Genomic DNA, 15,206 nt, shown 5'->3' with positions numbered 1-15,206 from the left:
GTTTCGTATCTACCCTGATCTGACCGCGCGAGAGTGAGTGTGAGAGTGAGGGAGGAGATAGTGAGGGGAAGGGTAGAGAGAGCCTGCCTCAAATTGCGTGAAATAAGGGGAGGCGGTGAGGGGACATCAGCTTATACGAGGGGGGGGGAGGGAGGGGTGGGGAGGGGGCGGCGTCCCACGTTGGATGTTGGCTGTCTGGTTGGGGGGTAACAGACATTCGTGGGGGAAGCGTAGATGAAGCTCAGAGACGGGGGGGGGAGGGGGTTACGGCAGAGGGAGGAGGACTATGACGCTGAGACTGTCCGTAGGTGTCGGGGTAGGGAGGGGGAGTGTGGAGTGAGGAGGAGGGGGTTAGTTGTAGTAGACCCAAAGCAAAGGGAAAAGGGACGAGAGGAGAGGTTAGAGGGTATTGCCTGGAAAGGGGATGGGAGGGGGAGGGGAGGGGAGGGCTGGGAGTTGTATATAGCGATCAATGCGTCGGTCGCTGACTCATTGGGGTGGGGTTCTATTAGTTCATTCTTATTTTTGCTCTTTTAAAGGTAATCTTTGAAAGGTAAGTGGAGAGAAACCGAAGGCACTTAACGAATGACGTCATTGGTTGTTATACGCAAGTCCCCGCTCTCTTTATTTCCACTGCTGGTTCAGGGGGCCGTATAGAAGCCCATGCTTGTGTCGGGTAACGCATGCACGCACGCTCTCTCTCTCTCTCTCTCTCTCTCTCTCTCTCTCTCTCTCTCTCTCTCTCTCTCTCGTGAAGTTTCCCGCCGCTTTCAAAAAATGTGATGCATCTGCTCATGCGCGTCACTTTTTTTTTATGTGTAAAATGAATACGTCAATTATGCATGCCGTCATGTTTGATTGAAATATGTGATTTTTGCTTACCCACTTTCATATCGGTAATAAAAATGAGTAATTGGTTATATATATTTACCAATTTGTGTAAGTGATATTTTATGCATCCCGTCAAAAATAGCGGTAATATTGAAGTAAATTTGGACTGGTATCATACCTTTAATATATCAAGTGCATTATGTTGATTAGCATTTTCTTGTTTGAGATATTATCATAGTTGAACATGGTGTCTGTTTCCCGTAGACTTAGTGTTACACACGTGAAAGATAGAGAAAGGGTTCCCATGGCGTTTTATTGTAAAAAGGTATTGCGTTTGTTTGTTTATCATATCTTTCTATTCCCTTGTCTTTGGAACGTCTATGGAACATCTATGGAGCGTCTAGCCGTAGGAGTTCCGTAGTCGGTGATAACTAGTTGACATTATCGTATTTCACGTCGTGGCGCGAAAAGACTGTGGGGGAGAACTTCAGAGAGAGAGAGAGAGAGAGAGAGAGAGAGAGAGAGAGAGAGAGAGAGAGAGAGAGTGCGTCACTTGTTACTCCGGGAGGGAGAATTGCTTCCAATCTCGCCAAATCTCATTACAACATCAGTGTCGTTTTCTTATTGGTAGTTACCCTTATATTATGGAGTGGTGAGCGCGATGTTATTTGGCCGGATGGAATAATCATTGAGTAAGGCCACGTGCGAAGAAGACACAGGCTCCGTTCGGAGGCTGTTGTCTTGGTTGAAGCTGTGCCGTTTCTGTTTTCTTGGGTGGTGCTGTACCATTGTTGCTCTCCTAGTTGAAGTTTGACCATTTCCATTATCTTAGACGTGATTGTTTTTATTTTAGTTGAAGGTTTATCTTAACTGTTTCCTTGGAGCTTGATTTCTTTGTAGACTATTTTAAAATGCTCTTGGCCCCAGTCGTGTTTATACATTACGTTCATTCTAAGCCTTTATAACTTGTAATTTTCAATTTTCCTTCGCGAAGTCTGGACGTGTTGAAAAATTCATATCACGGCCAGGGAAAAGAGTTGACTAATGGACTCGAATGCTGCGCGGGGCTCTAAGAATTTGAGTCACTCCTGCCCTTCCTGTGCTTTCTCTTTTACGGATCTCCACTCATTTACATCCTCCTACCTCTTAGATTGCATCCAAGTAGGTCTGGGTCTTCCAACTCTTCTGGTGGCCATTTGAGCTCAGCTTATACGATTGTGTAATATTTCTCCTGGGGTGGTGCGAAGGACAAGTCCAAACCTTCTTCGTCTATCCTTCATCAGTATATAATCTACATGAGAAAGCTGTAATTTCCTTTATGCTGTTATTTCTCACCCATCCTGCCATCGACTCTTAGATCTTTAATTTCGGTAGGCAGTGACAGGCATCAACGACCTTGGTCACGTAGTAAGTGGCTATCTTTTAGACCATTTAGTCTATGAATCAACTGTGGATGCTGCAACATTAAGGTAATGATTAGGTAGTTTTTAGAAATTTAAAGAATTTCCATAAACGTTTATCAGGTCCGATTTTAAATTGCTGCTAGCACAATTTCCATTAATGGTAAAGAACGGGAGGCTGAACTCACATTTGACGAGGAAATGTATTGGAACCTTAACCAAAGCACGAGGGCTACAAAGGCAATTTGACCTATACAAAGTAGTTCCTCGTTGGACTGGTTGGTATCGTTCTCGGCTAGCACTCTGTTGGGGCCGCGTTCGATTCTCCGACCAGCCAATGAAGAATTAGGGAAATTTATTTCTGGTGATAGAAATTCATTTCTCGTTATAATGTGGTTCGGATTCCACAGTAAGCTGTAGGTCCCGTTGCTGGGTAACCAATTGGTTCTTAGCCACGTAAAATAAGTCTAATCCTTCGGGCCAGCCCTAGGAGAGCTGTTAATCAGCTCAGTGGTCTGGTTAAACTAAGGTGTACTTTACTTTTTACCTATACAGAGTACCTTGGGCTAGTCTGTATGAGGCGATGTAGAACCAAAAATTCACTAAGGACGTTTAATTACTACGAAAATTTGGGCATGAGATAGAAGAAACTGCTGATAATTAGGAATAATTAGGCTGAGAAACCATAAGTATTTATAAGGATATTTTTAAATCAAAAATATATAACACATTTGAAAGATTAGGTAACGTTTGAGTGGTTTATACGCTATTGCACCTGTGTGAGGGGGTGGGGGTAAGCACACGGAACTAAAGTTTTAACCTGTGCAGTGTGATGCGTTTGGTTCTCTCTCTCTCTCTCTCTCTCTCTCTCTCTCTCTCTCTCTCTCTCTCTCTCTCTCTCTCTCTCTCTCTCTCTCTCTCTCTCCTTTCAGCCTTACTGTACAAGTGGCGTGTTTGAGTGGACCGAAAATTGTAGTCAAATGACCACCCACAGTTGATTAAGGTAACCAAGTTATGGAGGACCCTTGAACTCTGCGGTGGTGATATTAACATTTCCAAGAGCGTATTATATTTCCGGGAATAAAAGACCCATCATGTATACAGTACTCGCTTCTTAGTTTCTTTAATTTTATAAGTGAATTTTTGTATGAATAAGGTTTTTATAATGTTAAATTTACACTGGTAAAGGCGACCAGCATTTCTTTTACGAAAAACTTGAAATTCGGCGACTGAGGCTAAACATTTACTTGTTAAAGGTAGTCTTCATTAAACGACATTTTTATGAATTGTAATTTGTTAGCTTTCTCTGACGATATTCTGTGTGGAGTGTACTTGTATTTGCAGGTAATGTAATTATTACAGGTAATTATTGTAATTAACTAAATGCATCTTAAGTTTCTTACTTCAACCTTTCATTTCCTCTGTTTATTATAATATATATCATCGTCAGCTCGCCTATAAAAATGTTTGAATAATAAGAAGATAGATGCATAAATGTCAATTAATGGGCCTTTTTCTCCTCTTATCAACAGTATTGTATTTTTTTTTTATTTCTGTTGTCCTTTCGATTTTTTTGAGGGTGGCAGGTCATTATAATATGCCTAAAGGTGATAGGTGGGAGAATATACCAGGTTTAATTACAATTAAACCGTTCCTCTAGCAAAGAAGAGATACATATATATATATATATATATATATATATATATAAATATATATATACATATATATATATATATGTATGTGTGTGTGTGTGTATGTATGTATGTATGTATGTGTATAATATATATATATATATATATATATATATATATATATATATATATATATATATATATATATATATATATATATGTGTGAGTGTGTGTGTGTTTAGGATTATGAGTATTTCTGAAAAACGCAGGAAGTAAAAAGAATTTGAAATGATATTCCAATACGTGCAGATTGTCTCCTTCCCAGAGTCTTACTTATTCAGCGCACATACACACAAACGCAGACGCTCTGTAATCCTCTATGTTAACTCGAATTTACAGTTCTTCTGAACACAGTTTATATATCACGAAATAGGGAGCCTCGCCCCCCTGTGCGATACCGTCGTTTTTCAGGATGATTGCAGAGGGGAAATCTACTATTTACCTGCTGACTCTAGGATTATAGTGATCGTTGCCAGAATTCTCCGTGTTCTTTTTTAAGCAAATAATGGGTCTGGTTCCTATGGCTCCCATATGTATTTCCATTTTCGCAGTTTCTTGTATTGATTGTTAGGTTTAGTTTTACCTGTCTGTTCTTGGAACGTCTGGCGTCAGGACGAGACGCTGCAGAGGTAGATAATTTGATATTTATAAGTAAAGGGTAAGGCTTTTCTATAGGGCCTTTCATCATTGCACACTAACACATCCGTATGTATGTAATATATATATATATATATATATATATATATATATATATATATATATATATATATATATATATATATATATATATATATATATTACATGTATGAGTGTATAAGTTTTATCACGTGAACTGCAGCTTGATGTAAAATGTAAATAGAGTTGTGTAGTGTACATGTGAATGTCTTAAAGGCGAAAGATCATGCACTCCTTTGTTCCACTTTTCTCGATACCATAACTCAACCTCACCCAAAAAGCTTGAGAGTATAAACATATTTCGGGTATATTTATCAAAGAACTTGGTTAACGTACTTTCAAACATTGTTATCCGTTGGCGGGAGAAGACAGGAACGAATGGTAAACCTCAAGATAAAATAAGGCTTTCCTTGCACATCTTCCTTTTTTTCCTTGCACATCTTACTTTTTTCCCCTTGCACATCTTACTTTTTTCCTTGCACATCTTACCTTTTTTCCCTTGCACATCTTACTTTTTTCCCCTTGCACATCTTACTTTTTTTCCCTTGCACATCTTACTTTTTTCCTTGTACATCTTACTTTTTTCCTTGTACATCTTACTTTTTTCCTTGTACAACTTATTTTTTCCTTGTACATCTTACTTTTTTCCCTTGTACATTTTTTCTTTCTTGTACATCTTACTTTTTTTCCTTGTACATCTTATTTTTTTCCCTTTGAACATCTTACTTTTTTCTTTTTCTCAGATTATTAGCGTCCAAAAGAAGATATCTGTTTTGGAGTATATTTCTTATTTAATGAAATGTTTGCGATTTTTGAACGTTTCTTGCTTCGAAGCTGTTTGCGCACATACAAAATGACAAGTCTCTCGGGTAAGTGACTTAGGGCATTTTCTTGAAGGATCCACTCCAACCTGGTCGATCTAAGTATTAGATTTTGTACCTAGCATTTAGTCGATCATTGTGGGTGCATCCACAGTGGCATTTGGCTACCACTCTCATCCCATTGGGTTGACAGGCTACGGAGCTACCTCCTATTCTTGAAAAAGCATGTTCATATATATATATATATATATATATATATATATATATATATATATATATATATATATATATATATATATTGTAATAATTTGTAATAATTTTTTATTATTCGTGGCCTTTTAAAGTAAATTACTTTCAGTTAATTTTAATTTAATTTTATTTTTGTGCCACAAGAAAAGCTGGTTAAGGTTGTTTTCGCCCCTCCCGAAGGTTTTTTTTTTTTTTAATTGGTACCTCGCCCATGAAAGTTTTGTTTCTCTTTTCATGTAATTATTTGGCTGAAATGCTTGTTTGGTGATTCCCCATTCGCTGCCTCACGTTTGGTGGGGACTGTTGGCTGAGGATGAAGGCAGTATGTATTCGGCTCCCTATCTTGGAGGTTTTTGGAGACTTTATTCGCACAGGATTTCGACATTGAATTCTTCCACAGTTTTGCTGGTTTTCTTCTGTCAGGAGACTGTTGCAGCTGCTTTCTGAGGGGCATCTCCTTTGCTGCGGTCGGACGCCCTTCCCGTGCGTTCTGGAGGGCACTGCCTGTGCTCCCTTACATTCTGTATTCATCTTTGCGTCCCTGGACTCGCCTGTTGCCCTTGGAAGGACAGCCTGTCTTTCCCGTCGTCCTGTGTGCCTTCGTCCTGCCAACCTCCGGAGTCGTGAAAACACCTGATTCTATTTTGATAGCCGGTAAGGATATAACTGTGTGTTTTTCATATAGACGTTGCTGACGCATGTCAGTGTGCTGTATCCTCCGGCTGCAGACTCCTTGTGATTTCAGGATCGTTTTAGACAGCCATGTGTGTGGTTCTGCCACTTATATAAATTCATCGTGCTTTCACCCTAGGCGTGTGTTAATTAAGATTAATATCGACGGATTATTTTTAGGTGGTTTATTATTATGTATGTAATATTAAGGTTTATTTGTAAAAATTAGGATTAAGGATCTTCCCCCTTTCATTCTCTCATACTAAAGTTTTTCAGGGTTTTCCTAGGAATAGGTTGTTTTCCTTCCTCCTCCTACTTACTGTCTCTTGATCTATCGTGTGAAAGAGTTTATTTTAGGTGAAGGTTTTTTTGTACACCCTTATTCAGCTCTTTTGTGGGGTTTCATTTAAGTAATTATCAATATTTTTTTGTAATAAATAATTAAGATCGTTTAACATTTTTCATTATCCTCTTTGAGTGTTTTTTTTTGTGTTTTGCTCTGTTGGTGATCTTGCCCCTTGGCTTTAAGTAATCCTTTGTGGCACTGATCGTAAAAAATGAAAAAGAGCCTGTTCTTGCCACTTACTAAATATTAAATATTTTGTGAACATAAGTTCATTACAATATATATATAATATATATATATATATATATATATATATATATATATATATATATATATATATGTTTATATATATATATATATGTATGTATGTGTGTGTGTGTATGTATTTATATACTTACGTATATTCCTGTAAGCCTTGAGTTATTGTAAGTGATATGTCATGAAATAAGGAAAAAAATGAATCATTGTTTTGTAAAGAGAAACTAAATAAATGGTTTGTTAAAGACTGATACTCCTGATTATTAATGACTGCCTCTTGTCTTTTAATTGCATGAAGATAAAGAAAAATGTATATCTTGTTGAGCACTCAATCGTGATCTCTGGGGCTTAATCACGGCCTCTCCGATGTGTACTTACTATGTCAATCTAGGAGTTATTGCTTCTTCAAGTGGTGTTTCGATCAATTTGATCAATTATTTTGCTTCAAGAATACTAGAAATGGGTTGCGTTTGTATTGAAATTAATCGTCATTAAGATTTCGGTATTTGGCTTTTTATTAATCATTGCTTAGATTTTCGGGATGGGGAAATAGTTAACATTGTGTGATTTACTACTATTTTTGTAGAGTTTGGGATTAAATGCTTGTTTTTCCTGGCTGTTATGAAAACTGTACACAACGCAGTTTGCTGGGGGCTTCATGGCGAATTTGCTTTGTTTAAAAATTGTGTTGTTGAATAATTACTTGGTAAACGACTCTTTTATATACCAGAAATGTTTGTATTTGCGAATATACGCCTGCCATGCGTAAACTTGTTGGGGTGGGGTGGGGAGGACACTCTTCATGTCCGTAGCGTCAGTGAACCCATTCCCTCTCTCATTGAGAGAGAGAGAGAGAGGGCGGGGTGAGGGAGGGAGGGAATGTATGTCCCCTCTTTTGGTCGCTCGCAAACTGTCAAAGGCACCGTTTGGTAAGGAAGCACAAACAAAAAATACCGCGAGAACTAACCATATGTAACGGTAGCAGATGGCCATTTTCTCTCTCTCTCTCTCTCTCTCTCTCTCTCTCTCTCTCTCTCTCTCTGTCGATAAGAGAAAGGAATGGGGCAAAAAAGACTTTACCATATGATTCGCAGGAGGAGTGGAAAGCCACTTTGATGTCGAGTAGAATTTTCGGACGGCTGTAGATGGAAAGACAACAGAGAAGGACAACGTGGACAACAACCAACAAAAACAGGAAGGGAAACAAACAATGGAAAGTCCTCCTCCTACTCCTCCTCCTCCTCTTTGTCTTTGTTTTATTCCTTTTGTTTGTGCTTTAATTTTGTTCATCTCGTTTGTTTGTGGATTTGATTGATTTCCAGTGCGTTTGACCGTTTTATTTACTCTATATTGATGTTCAATTAAATTGTCTTGATTGCCGCAAATATTAGTGTCTAATTTTTAGGGGAATGTGTTTGTGTTTGAAACTGTGCGTTGTTTTGGGAGGGACAGTGATGGTGATGATGATTATTATTATTATTATTATTATTATTATTATTTACCTGTACCCCTTTTCATCTCCGGATTATATTATCCTTCCCTTCTTCATCTTTGTTTGCGGAATGAGGTCGTTTCTCCCCTCCCCACCTTCACTGTCATCTAATCCAGTCGACCATCCATCAGGTACATATTCCACTACTTAAAGGAAGAGAAGTGGAGTAATTTTTACTGAGAACTGTTTGTGCAGTTCTGTCCTGGTTAAGGAGGTGAAATCCTGGTTCTCTCGCTAGTTATGTTCTCTTATAGCAGTGCATACAGTCCGTTATTATATACTTGTTTGATTCATTATTGAGAGGAAAGCTGCCATTTAAAAGCTATTTTTTTTTTACCACACTACATGGAAATTAACTACATATTATTTGATTTCCATTACGATAATTGGGGAACGAGGACCGCTAAGCATCCCCTCCGTTCAGTTATGTTTTGCGTTTTCGTGACGGGAGTTGGGCTGTTATTCTACGCCAGACAGTTTATCTTCGGCTCCACACTTATTTGCTTTACGCCGGTTGGTATCTTTTGTAACGAATATCTCGCCATGGCCAAGAGTTTGGGTTTGAGTTCCGTCGCCTTAGAGAACACCCATGCATTCTCTCTGCGTTTGGTTTGTTCCTTTTAGCGTTTATTCTTAAGTAAGGGGAATTATTTATTTGTTATATATTTAGTTATTTATTTAGTTATTTTCATCCTGTCTTCTCTACAATTTTTTTTTTTTACTCTTGGATATTATGTGTTGAGTCTTAATAATCACTTGTGGCGGTGATTTTTCTTGCTCCAAAAACATGCTGATTGTAATTAATAATGATAAATATATATTAGTATAATTCATGAAACTCATGTTAATCAGACTTTGTCATCGACAAATTTGACATGCTTTCACGGTCTCGGTTACATGATTTTGGAATGGATATTTTATCGAAAATGGATAAAGAACGTTTAGTTTTGTTTTTTTTAAGTTAGAACCATCTGTGCATGTGCTTAACATATATTTCGTATATTTTATTTATTTTTCTCTTCGTTCATTTGTTTGTTTACATTTTTCCTCATCGGCAGTTTATATCTTACATTAAGGTGTAATGGATATGTTTATCACATTTGCCAGCGATTTTCTTCTGATGTTATGTGTTAGTCGGTGTATGTCTATCTCTGTGGCAGTTTGTTTGTGCCTGTCCACAAGTATGATGGGTTTCATGACTTTTTGTTTAATGGGCTATGAGTCAACCAAGAGTCGATTAAGTTTCAGAGGTCCGTAGATCCACGCTTTTGGTTGACTGATTTATCCAGCGTTGGGCATAGCTGTGTTTTTCCGATTGCTTCTCTGGGATTTTTAGGTGCATGTGACACATCTGTTAACCACATATTTTGTTTTAAAATGACCGCTTTGATTATAGTAGTTCAGTAATCGTTTGCAAACATGCAGAGGTTCCTTCTACCCAAAAACTTTCTAAATCTGAAGTCATACATGGTGTGTATGAGACAGGCCTTGTCCATTCTTCTCGGTTGTACTGTAGTATCCTTGCTCTCTCTCTCTCTCTCTCTCTCTCTCTCTCTCTCTCTCTCTCTCTCTCTCTCTCTCTCTCTCTCTCTCTGTCAAACCCTTCACTCAGCTGGACGATTACCACTATTCTGTTGTGTTTAATAGAGCCAATTTCTAATGTTATCAAAATTTTATGCATAGATTGTCTTTATTCTCCAATTTATGCACGTATGGCTTGAGTGGTTTGAAGTTCATCACGTTCCTGCTCACGTATTTTCTATACAGTTTTATAGGTGTAACTATCGCACTGTCTTTGTGTGTGTTTGTGTGTATATATGTGTATATACACATTTGATTTTGGGAGATCAGGCAACTGGTATATGGTTATTGCCTTTGCTTTTAGAAAAATGAGACCAGACTAGCAGATGATATTATATAGACCTCTTGTCAGTAAGACTCACTTAAAACTGAATGAATAGCACAATGATTTCTCGTGTTAAGGCAAATGGAGATACAGTTCACGCAAAATCACCTTTTCTGAGGATTTTTTTTTATCCCTGTAGTTTATTTGACATTTAGTTTTCTGTAAAAGAAAACTGTTGTGCCGGCTGTGTCTGTACTTTGTTCTGTCCGCACTTTTTTCTGTACTCACTTTTTCACATCTTAAAAACTACTGAGGCTAGAGGACTGCAAATTGGGATGTTGATCATCCACCCTCCAATCATCACACATACCAAATTGCAGCCCTCTAGCCTCAGCAGTTTTTATTTTATTTAAGGTTAAAGTTAGCCATAATCGTGCTTTTGGCAACGATATAGGATAGGCCACCACCGGGCCGTGGTTAAAGTTTCATGGGCTGCGGCTCATACAGCATTACATCGAGACCACCGAAAGATAGATCTATTTTCGGTGGCCTTGATTATACGATGTAGCATCTGTACAGAAAACTCGATTGTGCCGAAGAAACTTCTGGGCATTTTTTACTTGCTTTTATATTGATCCTTTGTTTGCATATTAATGGTTAAAATTTAAGTATACCTTAGTTTAACCAGACCACTGAGCTGATTAACAGCTCTCCTAGTGCTGGCCCGAAGGATTAGACTTATTTTACGTGGCTAAGAACCAGTTGGTTACATAGCAACGGAACATACATTTTATTGTGGAATCCGAACCACATTATACCGAGAAATGAATTGCTATCACCAGAAATAAATTCCTCTAATTCTTCATTGGTCGGTCGGAGGAGACTCGAACTCGGGCCCAGCAAATTGCTAGCCGAGAACTCTACCGACTCGTCCAACGAGGAACTACATATTAATGGTACACGGCTTTTTTGTGTTATCCCAAAAGTCATCAAAGATTGTTAGTAAAAATTTTTTCTTTGAAATCATATTGCTTTTTTTTGTTTTGTATATATGATGGTATGCAACTGTCTCATTTTATCATGTTACTCAAAATTTTAAGTAACGTACAAACATTATCTCAGATGACATTCAGATGTTTCAAAATAGCGTCAAGTAGTCTGTGGCAACCATGTAATGTTTTTATCATTTTAATAAAAGGTTTTATGAGAGTGAAAATGTGCACAATGTGAATGTGTAGATTGCATTAATAAAGGCATTTAAACGCATTGCACAACAAGTTGCCTGTTTGTATGATAAGTATTCTTATTGCTGGAGTAAATATTAGCCAGACATCTAATTTGTGATTTTATTCCTGGACAGGCGATCTCTTCGATGTTACTGAGAGACGACCAGTGGGTGGAAAATAGGGATTCCGATTTGTTGTTATGACTCGGAATATTCTGTGGTAGAGACGAAGGATCATGGTGATGGTGTTCAGAGTGATTATACTGTTGAATACCAGCAGATTGTGATTATATTTGGTGTAGTTCATTGGTGAAAGCGCCTTAGAATACCAGGCGATTGCGACGAAGGCTGGTGGAGTTCATGGGTGATAGCTCCTCAGAACACCAGGCGATTGTAACGAAGGCTGGTGGAGTTCATAGGTGACAGCGCCTCCGAATACCAGGTGGTTGTGACTAAGCCTGGTGGAGTCCGTAAGTGATAGCACCTCAGAATACCAGGCGATTGTAACGAAGGCTGGTGGATTTCATAGGTGATAGCTCCTCAGAATACCAGGCGATTGTAACGAAGGCTGGTGTAGTTCATAGGTGATAGCTCCTCAGAATACTAGGCGATTGTAACGAAGGCTGATGGAGTTCATAGGTGATAGCGCCTTAGAATACCAGGCGATTGCGGCGAAGGCTGGTGTAGTTCATAGGTGATAGCGCCTCAGAATACTGGGCGATTGGGACGAAGGCAGGTGGAGTTCATAGGCGATAGCGATTGAATTATACCAGTTGACTGTGATGAAGCTGATGGCGATAGCGCCATAGAATATCAGGTGATTAGGATGAAGGTTGGTGGAGTTCATAGGTGATAGCGCCTCAGAATACCAGGCAGTTGTGACGAAGGTGGGTGGAGTTCATAGGCGATAGCGATTGTGATGAAGCGGATGGTGATAGCGCCTTAGAATATCAAGTGATTAGCATGAAGGTTTGTGGCACAACAGGTTATTATGATGTCGATGACTTATATTGATTGCACTGGATTATCATGAGATTGGGATGATGTTGGTAGTGACAGGGTTTTCGGATACACTGTGATATGGATGATAGTGATATTGCTTTGGGATGTAATGTAATTGTGATGATGGCATACGGTGATGATGTTGACGGTGATTTTCTACAAGAAATTTAGGTGAATCTCGTAATGGGCAGTTATGATGCAGTTAAGAATAGCAGATAGCCGACAAAAACGGTGGGCGAAACCGATAGAGATAACAATACTGACTTAGTCATTTGTCGAGGGAAATCGTCTGTTGGAAATAACAACAATCGAGGGAAATAAAAAGGAGACTCTGTTTTACGGAGATTAAGTGAAAACACGGCCTTGATCCGTAAACAAACGATCAAAGGGATTAAAAAACGCCACTAATGAAAGACGGCTGATAGAAAAAATTCAAAAAAGGAAAACAAGTATCCTTTATACAAAGCAGCCATGTTTAGTGGTAAATATAGAGGTATATCTGGCAAGGGAGGGTTGATGAGAAAAAAAGACGTGGTTTGTGCGCGCGCAACACACACACACATACGAGAGAGAGAGAGAGAGAGAGAGAGAGAGAGAGAGAGAGAGAGAGAGAGACCGTTCATCTTACCTACGGTAGAACTTTGGTTAACCCTGAGAGATGAGAAAAAGAGAGAGAGCGTCCGCTCTTCGTACTTTCGTTGGAGCTTTGTTTAACCTCTTGGGAAACGAGAGAGAGAGAGAGAGAGAGAGAATGAATGATGAAGATAATTGGATGAGGTTACTGGGGAAACGTGAGTCAGAGGAGAAAAAGAGGATAAGAAAGATCCTTGAGGGAATCTGGCGTTAATGCCTTTGGAGAGTAAAGCTTATCATGAGAGGCTCAGAAGAAGAGGGTTTACATATTTGGAATGGAGTTCCTTTTTTTGTTTTTTTTTTCACAAACAGAAGAGGGGGCGAGATAAGGCACCATTTTGACTCGACCTTGTAAAAGGAAATTTTTAGTAGTGTTTTTCTTTTTACAACGAGTGTTTACAACACCCTATTTTATTTCCATTTTTTTTTATATGTAGAATTTAAGAGGGGAAGATACAATACAACTATTTCTGAATTGTAAGGAAAATATTAGTGAAAAGGGCTAGATTCAGTGCCTTTTTGACTTGATGATATTAAATGAGGATGTTAGCGGCTTATACCCCCTCCCCCCTTCTCTCTCTTTTATTTCATTTTAATATATTAATTCATTTTCATATTCTTTTTTTTTTTACCTTTTTGACTTGATATTAAATGAGGATGTTTGCGGCTTATACCCCCTCCCCCTTCTCTCTCTTTTATTTTATTTTAATATATTAATTCATTTTCATATTCATTTTTTTTTTTACAAACCCCAGGGTTTCAAATAGCATATTATAATTACTATGTTTTCCACTTTCACTTTTTTTTTTTTGGTAATGTGTGATACATGTTTTTCTCCATCTGAAAATAATTGCACATCATAATCCATATTACAGTTTTAATGCTCGTTAGTAAATTACGGCAACAAATTAGCTGCTTAACTGAAAATCCCTTTTAACTCTTGACTGCATTATTCCAATTTGATGTAGTTTTATTGTCATCCATTTTTTCTGTGCACACATAATTGGAAGTGAACTAATATTATCATCACTTTTGTTGTCACCCTTTTTTTTCATACAAATATAATTGGAAATGAACCAATATTATCATCAGTTACTCTTCTGTCAACCATATCTTCTCTATAAAGAATGCCAATTTACTTCGGTGACCAGAGGTTACTTTTCCTTTGGTGCACCGACTAATTTCAACTACGGAGCAAAAAGCTCCTCAAGTGTTTATTTCGGGTGAATGTATTTGATCCCGGCTCCCATTCGAACCGTGGCATGGAAGGCCACTTAGCATTCTCGTTTAAATGGCAAAACCTGTTTCTATCGATTATATCTACTTTGTCTTCTAGACGAAGTTGTAAGTCTTGAAGGTAATGGAAGGTGACTCTGAGTCGTCTTCCGGATGGCCGGAAAGGCTTTTAGTTTTCTGTAAAAGAAAACCGTTGAGATGGCTTTTCATCTGCCCGTCCGACCTCAGATCTCAAAAACTACTGAGGCTAGAGGGCTGTAAAATGGTATGTTGATCATCCACCCTCCAATCATCAAACATAGCAAATTGCAGCCCTCTAGCCTTAGTAGTTTTTCTTTTATTGAAAGTTAAAGTTAGCCGTGATCGTGCGCCTGGCACCTATATAGGTGCCAACAACACAGGCCACCACCGGGCCGTGGCTGATAGTTTCATACAGCATTATACGCTGTACAGAAAACTCGATTGCGCCGAAGTTTCTTCGCCTCATTTGTAACTTGTTTGTTTGTCGTCAATTACATGACTCTTACAGTTGGTGTTAGAACATTTTTCTATTCCGTATTTTTAAAATATCTACTTCTCACAGAATTCTCGTTAAAATTCCCACTTCAAAAAGCATATGATTAAAAATAGACGGGAATTGTGTTGCTGACTATAAGCTATTATTAAGAGCCAGATCCTTGTGTTGGTGACTGTTATTATTGCTCTTGGCTTTAGAGGACAAAGTAGACTCGTTTTGTGAAGCTTTTTTTTATAAAGGCTTTCAAAAAAGAACTGCAGTTTTCTAAGCCTTGTCAATTAGCAAATGAATTTTCTGCGGATCACTCAGAAG

At 38.3% G+C, this 15,206-nt stretch overlaps 1 protein-coding gene across 1 annotated transcript in view; it reads right to left on the bottom strand.

Moving 5' to 3' along the window:
* Positions 1–47, bottom strand: part of LOC136847376 (vang-like protein 2) — a 395,295-nt gene extending 395,248 nt beyond the window's left edge. Inside the window, exon 1 of the mRNA XM_067119005.1 lies at positions 1–47. This exon is cut by the window's left edge and continues 247 nt beyond it. The gene's annotated coding sequence lies outside the window, so the exon portion shown is untranslated.
* Positions 48–15,206: the final 15,159 nt, after the last annotated feature.

This window comes from Macrobrachium rosenbergii, chromosome 16 (assembly GCF_040412425.1).
Source record: "Macrobrachium rosenbergii isolate ZJJX-2024 chromosome 16, ASM4041242v1, whole genome shotgun sequence".
Taxonomy (NCBI): Eukaryota; Metazoa; Arthropoda; class Malacostraca; order Decapoda; family Palaemonidae; genus Macrobrachium; species Macrobrachium rosenbergii.
Note: the sequence above shows the minus strand (reverse complement) of the source record. Positions and strands in the feature narration are given on the sequence as shown.